The sequence below is a fragment of the Argiope bruennichi genome, chromosome 4, assembly GCF_947563725.1.
Source record: "Argiope bruennichi chromosome 4, qqArgBrue1.1, whole genome shotgun sequence".
Taxonomy (NCBI): Eukaryota; Metazoa; Arthropoda; class Arachnida; order Araneae; family Araneidae; genus Argiope; species Argiope bruennichi.
The window spans coordinates 26,575,858-26,588,491 of NC_079154.1; the positions used below are offsets into that span (position 1 = coordinate 26,575,858).

At 28.4% G+C, this 12,634-nt stretch overlaps 1 protein-coding gene across 1 annotated transcript in view; it reads left to right on the plus strand.

Annotated features, from left to right (window-relative positions):
• Positions 1-2,901: 2,901 nt before the first annotated feature.
• The window catches only part of LOC129965352 (mitochondrial basic amino acids transporter-like), a 74,546-nt gene continuing 64,813 nt past the window's right edge, over positions 2,902-12,634 (plus strand). The window contains exon 1 of the mRNA XM_056079181.1: positions 2,902-2,967. The gene's annotated coding sequence lies outside the window, so the exon portion shown is untranslated. The remainder of the gene's footprint in view (positions 2,968-12,634) is intronic.

Genomic DNA, 12,634 nt, shown 5'->3' on the forward strand with positions numbered 1-12,634 from the left:
GGTCTGGCTTTTACAACACCAAAAGATAGACAATATTCTGTACTCTCTTTAGTATGGAACACTCCTCTTAATAAAGATAGCATTAGAAATGGACGCATCTGAGATGTGATATAAAGCCTGAATCCGATATCTATAGAATGTCGTTTAGTTTTTACTTGCACAATGGAGTGTCGTCTCAATTACATGGCATCTACAAGGTGCGGCAGAAAAATCCGGACAAACAATTTTTAATATAATTTGGTAAATAATAAATAAATTAACAAATATGACAAATAATAATAAGAGTAGACTTTTAATAATAAATAAATGAAATTTGTTTCAAAGTGACCGCCTTTTGCAATGATGCAGAGGCGCAAACACTTATTGAAATTTTCATCAATGGGCCGCAAGTCTTCTACTTTAAATCTATCCCATTCCCGCCGAAGCCTTTTCTTTAGAGAGTTAAAATTTTTGTGTCGTTTAGTCCAAGCTCTAGACTCCCAAATAGACCATACACTGTAATCATGAGATTTAGAGTCGGTGAGTATTGTGCCCATTCTCCAGATGATAGATACCATGTCAGAAAAATGCGCCTCTTCTGTCTTTTTAGCTTTGTGAGCTGGTGCGGAGTCTTGTTAAAACTCCCAATTTACATGAGTGAAGTGCGTTTTGGCCTACGGAAATACAACAGCTTCTAGAATGTTCCGTAGATACACTTTTTGATTTATTTTAACACTCTCATCGACAAAAACTAGAGATGTTTTGCCGCTTGCACAAATTCAGCCCAAACCATGACCGACTTTAGATTTTTGCGATGTTCAACAATTGCTGAAGTGCTTGGAGCATCTACAGACTAGATCCTGTAGTTCTAGGGATAATGAGCTTTTGGACGGTAAAGGACTTCTCATTGTTGAAAAATAATATCTCTCTCAATGCTGATGCTGACTTGCGGCCCGTTTCAAAAGTTTTCGACGTCTTTGGAGCCGCACGAGTTTGTTTTCTTCAGTGGGAAGCTGAACTTTTTGGATATTGTAAGGCTTCAGTCCAAACTCTGATTTTGCCATTCGTTGCAATGATCGGTCCCTTATTCCCAATTCAAGCGATCTTTCTCATAGAAATCCTCGAATTTCATTGAACTCGCTTTTTGATATCCTTACGGCAATTGAAAGTGTTCACCATACGTTTTTGTTCACTTCCTGGACTTTGACCATCATTGCCAAGCTCTTTGAAATGATAAATTGCATCAGACACTGTTTGCCGAGGCATATTAAGCAAATGAACGACTTTCTATTGTCGTTTTCCTTGCTTAAATAACTCTAAAATAGCATATATTTTGCTTGGCATTGTAAAAAGTCCCAAAAAAAAAAACAATACGTAAACTAAAATATACATTATAAAATATGTTATAATTAAAATGGTCGACCAAAAGAAGTAAAAAAATATTTTTTTAAAAAAATTCATTAACTTCTATTCTATGATGTAATAACTTTGCTCCCTCCTTTTTTTTGCCGCACCCTGTAATATTGATTTATAATTCCTTGTCAGCAAGATGCGGAGCAGATTTCAACATCTTACTAATTTCGGGCACTTCATATGTATCACGTGAACATAAGCTGGCTCCATTGGGTGCAGTTAATAGTGTACATGAAAAGATATTCATTCATATATTTAATGTGGATTTGAAGGTGATATTTCATATATATTGGCGGGTTTAGGCAATTTGCCGCTGCCATTCTAGTCAATGCATAATATGAATTCTCTCTATTAATACTAAATTGATCAACGCAGCTTCACATTTCAACACATTTTGTTCTTAATCATTTTGTTAATGATTTTTTAGGTTAATTTTAGTTAACTTTTAAAAGTGTTTATATTTTTATTTATTTATTCACTCATCTTGAATTTTGACTACCGGTATTTGTATTTGTGCTCAATACATTTTTACAGACATTTCGTGTTTATAAATATTTCAATAGCTAAATGAACGTAATGAAATATAAGATCTTAGCCATTTGTTCTTTGCAAATTGTTCGTAATATTTTAATATTTTTAATTTATAGGATTTGTATTCCATTTTTTTAAAAAAAATTATTTATCTTTCTGCTAGTCTAACAAGATTTTTTTAATTGATCTGCCTGCAACTGTCTTCAACCCAGTGGCCGTAGGCTGTTGCTTAATGTGTCTACTCAAAAATACGCCACTAGTTTGACACGAGAAGGATTTTTTAATAACTTTGAGTGACTAATGTTAAAAAATGAGACAAAAACAAACGTTCCCAAAATTTAGGAACTTTGAAGTCTATAAACCAAACCTAATTTGGGTCCAGTTCGTAGCAAAGAAACTGTTGCAGAGGAAAATAAATATAAAAAAGTTTTTTGATTTAAAAATCCGTAAGATTGAGAAAGAAAAAAAAAAACGATTGAAAAAATAACACAAAATTAAACTATAGAAGAGAACTCAATGATATAATTTTTAATCTTGATTTCTGAAGCTATTAATCTTCAAATCAGACAAGATCTGACTTTTTCTTTTAACATTTCTTACATAAATAAATTTCAATTCCCAAGTAAATATTTTTTTTGGATCATGTCTTAATATTCATTCAAATATGTGGTTAAAAATTATCTTATATAAAAACTACTTAAAAATTGTAAGCTCCTTAATTGATTTCATTTTCTTGAAGTTACTAACTTTTCTTCCGAGACAAGTATTATAAAAAAATAACCGATGATTCGGTCTATACACGCGAAAAGCATTCATTTTGAGAGTCGTTGTTCTAGAAAATCGAATCATATTTTTAATCGCTGATGTTGGTGCTGCTGATTCTTTCCTAAGTGATAGGAAGATTTTAAGACATATCTTATCGCATTTTGGTAAGCAAACTGACGTCTTATCACTCGACTGACCAAGGGCGATTGCTCCATAGTTTCAACTGAATTCATAGATCAAAGAGCTGTCCACTGGGAGTTTTTCTTGCATCCCCCACAGGTAAGCTGATTATCTAAAATCTGTAATTCATTATTTGGTGATACTTGATATTTTTTACCTGGTGGATTTAAAAAATATCTTGCAGATTGCGGATGATAGCATGTGAAATATGATTTCAATAATTATTCTGCTGTTTTTCCATTTTCTTTTTCTGTCTTGAACTCAAGGCAATGGCCATGATGAATTTTGATAATAGACATAAAAGATTTTTTCGATAAGATATTATAATTCCGATGATTTATGGCTAAATAACTTGCAGTTTCTCGAATCCAGTATTTTTTTAAATTTTACGTATTATAAAAAATATATTATCGTTTGCCGTATCGTTAATTGATATTTATGGAATTAAGCATTTAGGGTTTTTTTCTCTTTCAAATAATATTCTATCGATTTTTTTCATTTGCATGATTTTGAAAACAGACGATTTGATATTTTTACTATTCTATGAATAAATTTAATTGCATTTATTATTTATATTATTTTTTTTACTTATTTCTCAATATTCTAAAAATAAATTTTACTTTTGAAACATTTTTAATATTGTGAAATTGGCAACTTTTCCAGCATGATAATTCAATTAATCCCATCTGTTAAATATTATATTTAACTAATCCGGTTGTATTTTTGTATAATAGGATTAAATTAAAGAATAATAGACCTAGATATAATTTGAAATTCGAAATAATTTTCAATATTTTGGAATTTTTTTTTTCGGCATTTAATGCAGTTTTATCTTTTGTTTGAACACGCTAAAAAAATTCCAAAGAGCAAAATATTTTCTATTTTCTTTTTACTTATTATGTGAGCATCGGTTCTTTATATTTTCCGTGAAATATTATTGTGACATGATGCTAAATATGCATTTCATATATTGTAATTTTTTTAAAAATTGTGATTGTAAAAATGTTTAAATGAAAGATTAATTCTGCTGTCGAAATTAATGCAATTTGAACTGGTAACTTATTTTAATCAGAAGAATATCAAACATGCAGTTTCGATCGATTATTTGAATTAAGTACCTAAAAGCGATTTTGCAAATAGAGCACATTCTTTCTAAGCAGCACAATAATAAAATTGTAAATGCTCGATATCAATATCATTAGTATACTGCTGACTGTGACCAAATAAAAGGATGATTTTATAAGTTCTTATTGTTTTTAAATATTATCTCCATATACTATCTCTAATAATCTTTATATATTTAAGAATATAAAGTTAAGTTCTGCGATATAAAAAAAATGTGCATATATTGCATATATATCGTCAGAAAATATATGCGCTGCATATATTGTGTCTTAACGATAAGTTATTGATGAGCTTTTTTTTTTTTTTTTTTTTTTTTTTGCATGTTACAAAGATTACTTTAAAAAAAATACATTTACTCATTACATTTCTTCTTCTGTTCTTCTATGCCACTTTTAGTCTATATAAAGATAATATTATGCAAGGCAGGAATTTATGTCACGAAAAGAAATCGGGAAAAGATATGTAGCCTTATTTAGATAAACAAATGTAAACTTCTATCAATCATATTTTCTTGGCGATCAAAACAAGAAAGCTGAGTTCGCTTAAACGTTTTCAGAAATAATAGAACTAAAATGAATTCTTAAGATTTTTTGAAGAAGTTATAACTACAGAATTAAACATTAGGTTCAGTAAAACAAAATAATATCAATAAAATTCAAGTTTTATCTGCAGAAATCTCTCAGTTAAAGATTTAGAACAAAAACACTTGACATGGAGATTAAAAGTATTTCTAGTATAAGTTCTTCTGCACTTGGATTGAATTTCGGAGTTAAATATTTTCCCTCTATTTCGTTGTTCAGGGGAAAATTATTAAGTCTTTGTTGACTTAAATCATTGCCAGTTTAAAATGAAAATAATTATCGATATTTTAACTCTACATCACCGACAAATGCAGTATTGATTATCATCGTAATCATATACTTCAAAGTGTTTTAAAGGAATTTCAATGTTTTTATAAGTTCTTGAAATATTGGTTCAATGAATTATCTGTACTAGTGTTTCTTCCTTTATTTGAAATCATTATGGATATTTATACTTTAATTTTTTGTATATCCTTATGTTAGAATGTCACTTTTATTTTGCAGGTTTTTATACGGAAAAATAATAATATAAATGCATTTAAATAAAATAAATTGGAATGAAATAATATCTGTAATTTGATTGTAAAATTAGCGAATGAAAATTCGCATTGAATTAAGGTATTCGACTAGGTTTGGAAATTTAAAAAAAATTAATGCTTATATGATGTTTTATTTATTAATATAAGAATAAAAGAGAAATTATTTAAATATATGTGTAAGAGTTTCAAGAAAAAGCATGTTTTGATGTACATTTTAATATTTATTTACAGAAACTAGAATTGTTCAAGAGAAAAAAAAATTGTTACAGCTTTACATTTTTCTTTGTAACATTACATGCGTAATATATCTTAAAGTGTAACTAAGTATTATCTAAGAATTAAAATAAAAATTAAAATTTTTGTGCGAAATATATAAAATCATCGATGAAATTTTAGAATTTGTTCAATAATATTTACATCAAACAATCATAAATCCACTTCTAGAGCATTTAACATCAAATTCACTGGTCATTATATAACGAAAATAACATAACGAACATTAATTATGAATTTCATTATAATATCTTAACTATTTTTTGAAATATGGCGAAACTCGCACCGTAAATTTATGAAAAAACTTGTTCTCCAGAAATTGTATTTAAAGATTTTACGAATAAGTATGAATTGCATGTCAGTAGTTTGCTATAATTTGGTTTCTAATTGACATAGAGACAAATAAAGATATCACTGAAAACAGAAACGTATCTATTTGTTAAAATAGAAAACAAAAATCAAGTTGTAACTTTAGATGTCTATAAATCGCCAAATGTGACAACCTTCTGCATTATTTTCTAATATTTTCGAATAACCCTAAAAGCGAAAAATTGATACCTCAAAAGGATAAACCGTCAATTTGTTGCCTACGCATTTTGAAGATTCAACAATTTGTTGTCTACGCATTTTCAGGCTTCAAAACCCTCAAACCAAAACAACATCTTGTTCTCACATGATAAAAAACCGAATTTTTATTTAAATTCATGTTTTTAACCTAGTCGGATACATTAAAATTAGTAGAAGAGATGAAACAATTTATATTAACAGTTAGAAAACGAGAAGTAAAAGTAAATGCCCATTCTCTTGGGATGAAAGCTTTTCTATAAGTGGTCCGAACCTGCCATTTTGTCTCTGCCTTTTATATATCTTGGAATTTTTTATCGAATTTCTGAAACTTGAGTATTAGTTTTTCATGGTAACAAAAAACACATCTTTTTAAATCTTATTCATGTAATCCTGTAAATTATAATTTTAATTAAATGATTTATGATGAGGGTTCAAGTACAAGATATATTAGGAATTAAATGGTATTCCGTAACCTCTGTACCCGTCATCTGATGTCCAAATAAATTAGTCGTACAGACAAAACCAATTTTAGAAACATATTTTGAATTCAAGTCTTAAATTAATATCATTTATTTATCCTTGACTAAATTAAAATTTGCAAGGAACAAAGGGCAACGAGTATGCGAATGAATCCTGTTATTAAAAAAACAAAAACTAAAGAGATTAGAATCTTTAAGGCGAAATAATATGGCATAATTACGATTTAACCTTGTTTTGACTATGGTTTATTTTTAAATTTTATTAATTAATTTTGTAACAGCGATGACGTAAACACAAAAAAAAGTGTATTTTATATTATCGCAACGAATATGTGTATAAATATAGTAAGTAAAATAATGAAAAAAAATTGCTGTGAAATATCATCTTAAAAAAGCAGAAGTGGTCTCCCAAAACTTTCTTATATACTTTCTAGTAATGGCGTTATTCTCCTGCCACCCCCATCACAACCCCCGATAGATGTCTATCGGGGGTTGTGCCCCCACCCACATAAAATTGTGGATTTGGGGTAAGGTCGTGAGCACCAACAGTTACGAAATATTGATCTTGAATTTACCACTTTTATTGAATCTATCTTGTCATCCTTGGCAAGACTTTTGGCGATTCATCACTGGCATGCATTAATAATATCCAAAAAATCGAATTTGTGTTTTAGCCGCTTTGTTTCAATCGATTAAAACTAAAATTGACTCAGAACTACACATTTTAACCACAAAATCACGCACCACATTTCATACATTTAAGTCATATATAAAGCATGGATTCCATAATCGAATCGGTGCTTCTAGATATTTGACAAACATGCAAAAATGAACACCTGAATTTATTCCCCATAATTTTCAGGTGGGGAAGGCAGGCATATTCTAGATGCATGAATGGAAGCAATCCTCAAGAAAATACGCATAATGATAAGTTAAATAACATAAGTTTTTCGTTTCTAATATTTAAAGAATGCCACATAAAGAAAAAAAAATTAAAATCAAAATAAAATTTGATTTGAAAATTTTGATAAATAACAGCATTTTAGTCTTTTCTGAGCTCAGGAAAAAACTTTTTACTTTCTCGTATATGAACATAAAGAGAAATTATTGTAATCATAAGATTTAAAAAAAAATCGAATTAGATTTCAATTCATTGCCAGGTTTCAGATCTTCCTGGGTCCGAAAGAAACATTTTTGGAATAATATTTATCTGTCTGTTTGTGAACATCACAATTAAAAAAACAATCTTTTGAGCTGGACGAATGAAATTTGGTTTATGAAATTTTCACCAAATTTGTAGATTTTTATTAAATTTTGAATTAAATTCTTGAAATGAAGTTTATCTGCCCGGCTATCCGGGTACAAAAAAGTGCGATAGCTACGAAATACAAAGAGCTTGATAAATGAAGTTCGGTACACAGATTTACCATCTGGTCAATTTTCAGAACAACATCGGATAAGAGTTTCACCGTCTGTGTGTCTGTCCTTTGTATGCAACTGACCCAGTGATTCATAAACGTAACAATTTAGATAAACGAAATTTAGTTCATAGCTTTAGGTTACAAATTGCCGATTTTTATCAAGTTTTTAACTAAATCCAGGATGATTATCTGTTTATCTATACATTCTCATGCATGTAAATCGATATTTCAGAGTAGCAATGATTTAATATGTATGCGACTTTGTGATTATAATGGCAGTTTTATGTCAGACTAGCCGCTTTTGGCGACCAGCCGGTTCGCCAGTATTAATGCTCGCTAAAATGTTCAATTAATATTTTATGTAACTTGATCTCATATTAGGTTTTTTAGTGAAATACTATTAAGCTTCAAAGTTTGAGAGTCATATCATTCATTGAACTATTATATAGGCCTTAAGCCGTTCTGTTCATTATACTACGCATCTCCCTGTAATTTTCAATTAGCGCCAGTGAAATTCAATTTTAAATTAAAGTGGAAATGATAAAACTGCGATTAATATAAAGACGTTTTTTAGTGAATAAAAAACGTCTTTATATATAAAAAATATGAGAACTGAAATCGGAGTCATTCGGCATTGAAGTCTTATGCGCACTACAGAATAATTTTCATAATTTATAATATCTCAAAGAATTATTCAACCAAATTTTCATGGATTCAATGAAAAATTCAGTTTTTATTTTTATTTTTAAAAGGATATAATTATTGTCAATAATAATATTTTATTTTTTTCATTTTATAAATATATTTCAAAAAATTATGAAGTTTAAATTTCAGATAGTCCTTCGGTCTTAAGGAATCATATTCTGCAAAATATTCGTGATATTCCAGCTTTGAAATAAATAAAAATGCGGTTCTAACTTCTGCGTACAAAACTGACCGATTTATTAAGTTTTGAATATTACAATATAAGAACAATCAGCATTTTCATTATCTAGGCCAATCACTCTTGAGAAACTCTGGGAGATGATTGGCCTCCTTGAGACGGTAGATGAAGTGACCTAAAATCACCAGTTTTTATATAATAGTGATATTGAAATTTTCATTAATCGGTCAACTTTAGTGATTTATTTAGCTGATTGGAGTGCAACTCTTTTTTATTTAAAATATTAGCGTCTTAATAATATTTAGTTAAATATGATTCCCAGAGCAGAGGATACAGGTAAAAATTTTAAATTATAATAAAATAAATTAAATTAAATGAAAAATTAAAATTAAAATTTTAATGAATGATATAATTTTATTATGATTATTATTTTATCAACATTTATTGCCTAAATTTACATAAGATATAATTATTTATTTCATTTAGACCAGTTGTTAGATGCATGTATGTCTATTACTAAAGGTTTACAAATTAGATGCTGGGCTTCGATTAGAGTATATATCTTGTACATATAAAACCATATTTACCTTAAATAAAACTGTTTAGTTGAATTAGTAATATAAGTATTGTAAAAGAGCAGAGAAAATGTTTCCTTGCGTTTACTTTTTAAAAAATATCATGCTTCATATTAATTTTATTTCATACAGACAAGTGCTGAAAATTACATTTTTATATGTTTAATTTGGAATGATAGATAATTTATTTTTTTAGTTTGAGCTTTTGCCAATATGATGGCAACGCGTTGATAAAAGTTAATTTTCCCCATTAACGTGCAACGTGCTCGTGTAGCTTAAATTTAATTTTTATTTTTGAGCGAAATAAATTGGTAAAAAATACCCTTAAATTATTTTTAAAAAATTCATTAAAAATAGAAATTTAATTTGTTGGTTTAAACATTAGTATCTTTGAAAAGGTTATTTTCGAGTTTCAATTTGATGTAAAAATCAATTTTGTGCTCTGACATTTTCGGAAGTTATAGCACTCTTATACTGCACTCTTTCCTGTAGAGCGCCAATACACACACACACACACACACACACACACACACACACACACACACACACACACATTGAGCTTTATGATAAGTACTTGCCGTCTTTGGCGACCAGTCGATTCGCCATTATTAAATGCTTGTTAAAATTTTAAATTAAATTTTATATGTAACTTGTCTGTTAATAACTTCTTTATCAAAATATTTTTAAGATTAAAATTTTAATAACCATATAATTCACTCGTACCATTATTAAGGTCTTCAGCCATAATGTGCTATGTATCTTTCTAATTTTTCTGTCAGTAAAACTAAACTTTAAATTAAAATAGAAATAATTAAACTGCAATTAATATAAAAAACATTCTTTACTGAAACCTGCATTTTTTTTAAAAAAATTGGTGCTGGAAACAGAGTCTTTCAGCAATTAAACCTTATGTGCACTACAGATAAAATTTTATAATTTATGTAATATCTCAAGAATTATTCAACAAAAATTTCTCATATTCATCATAAAATTCAGTTTTAATTTTAATTTCAAGAGGATTTAAATATAGCGAATAAAAATATTTTATTTTGTTTCGATCTATAAACATAATTTTAAAAAATTATGAAGCCTAAATTTTATACAGTCCTTTGGTCCTAATTAATCATATTCTGCGAAATATTCTTGGCAATTCAACCTTTAAATAAATAAATGAACGTTTCTATCTTCTGATATTAAATCAAATCGATTTATGAAATTTTTAATAGCACAGTTTAAAACAATCAACATTTTTCATAATTAATAATTTCATAATTTTTCAATCTGTCTTGAGAAACCTCGAACGCTGATTGGAATATCATCTTTCAGACAGTCACTGAAGTGGTCTAAAATCGTCCGAAAACTTGAATAGTGATATTCAAATTTTCATAAATCAACCGGTTTTAATAGCTGATTTAGTTGATTGGATTGCAACTTTTTTCATTTAAAATATTAGTGTCCCAAGAATATTTTATTAAATATAATTCACAAAACATAGGATATAAATAAATTTAAACATTCATAACTTATTAGAGCCTTTATTCACTCAAGTTACATAAAATATAACTATTTATCCCATGTAGACCATTTTAACACATGTATTCGTTTCTATTATTAAAGGCTTACAAATTAGCCGTTAGGTCCTAAATTAAAAGGATTTATACTAAAAAACGTTTATCTTTAAAAAAAACTGATTTATTAAATTGATAATGTAAATTTAATAAAAGATCATAGAAACCTTTTTCTACATTTATTTTTTAGAAAATCATATTTTAGCGAGTTCGCAAATTGTACAGACTAAGTCTATGGCAAAGGATACCGACGTGCTCTGATTGGTTTAAGCCTTGGCATCCTTTTGGCAATTTGGCAATGTTTTGCCAAAAAGATGCCATACCGAAATATATTTTTACAAAAATAAATAAAATTTGTGGATTTATCCCCCCCCCCTATTTTTTACGGTTTACATGTAATATTAATCTGGAACACATATGCAGCGGAAAGGATCAAATCCTGAAACCTAAATTCAGGAAATATAAAAATTACAATTTATTAAAAATAATTTTTGTATGTGTTTCTTCTCAATATTATTTTGATATAACTAAAAAAATTAGCTAAGAAATCACATATTCCGTTAAAGCTTACATATTTATATGTTTTGGGCATTAAGTAATCATCTTCCCATATGTAGTTGATGGGAAAGTAACAAATGTTCAGCAACAAGTTTCAATGACTGCATAAATTATCTAATAAAGGCACAAAAATCATAGAAAAATAAGAATTACTTAATTGCTGCATTATATGTTGAGTAATTACTTTCATTTAGTTTTTATACTTCTGTGCATAAACAACATTAGTTACTTGTATTACTAGTATTATTAGTAATATTTATTATTATTAATAATAATTAGTATTAGCAGTATTACTACTAATATTCTGAGAAAACAATTATAGTAATAAAAATTAGACCGTGTTGATGATATTCGCTCGTATCTTCCATAAAACTAATGAAAAGTACAAGTTTTGAGCCAAATAAGCGAAAACTAGACTATTATGAGTGCAAAACATTGCCAAAAGGATGCCAGGGCTTAAACCAATCAGAGCACGTCGGTATCCTTTGCCATAAACTTAGTCTGTACAATTTGCGAACTCGCCATATTTTATATTTATTTCATTTAATATAGACGCGTGCTGAATATTACACTTTTTTTAATTTAATTTCTAATAACAGTTAACTTAAATTTTAATTTGAGCTTTTTTCAATGTGATGGCAACACGTTGATAAAAGCTAATTTTTTCCTATGCACGTATAACATGCTCGTGCAAGTTGAATTTTATATTTATTTTGCACGAAATACATTGTTAAAAAATTTGCTTAAAATATTTTTTAAAAAATTCATTTAAGATAGAAATTTAATTTGCAGGCTAAAATATAGATATCATTAAAAAGATTATTTTTTAAACTTTAAGTTGATGAAAAAATGAATTTTGTGGGATAATATTTTTGGAAGTTATCGTGGAAAAGCATCGAAATTTCGCGTAATTTTCAATTAATTAAAATTCTAATTCAAAATTTTAAAAATAGCTCTTAGGTGCACATTCCCTATCTCCAAGTTATTCATGTCCCAAATTTAGTAGCTGTAGGTCAAACGGTCTGACCTGTAGAGCGCCAACACACACACACACACACACACACACACACACACACACACACACACACACACACACACACACACACACACACACACACACACACACACACAGAGCTTTATTATAAGTATGTGTAGATAGATTAACGATTGTGCAATACAATAGTCCCGTAATCCTTT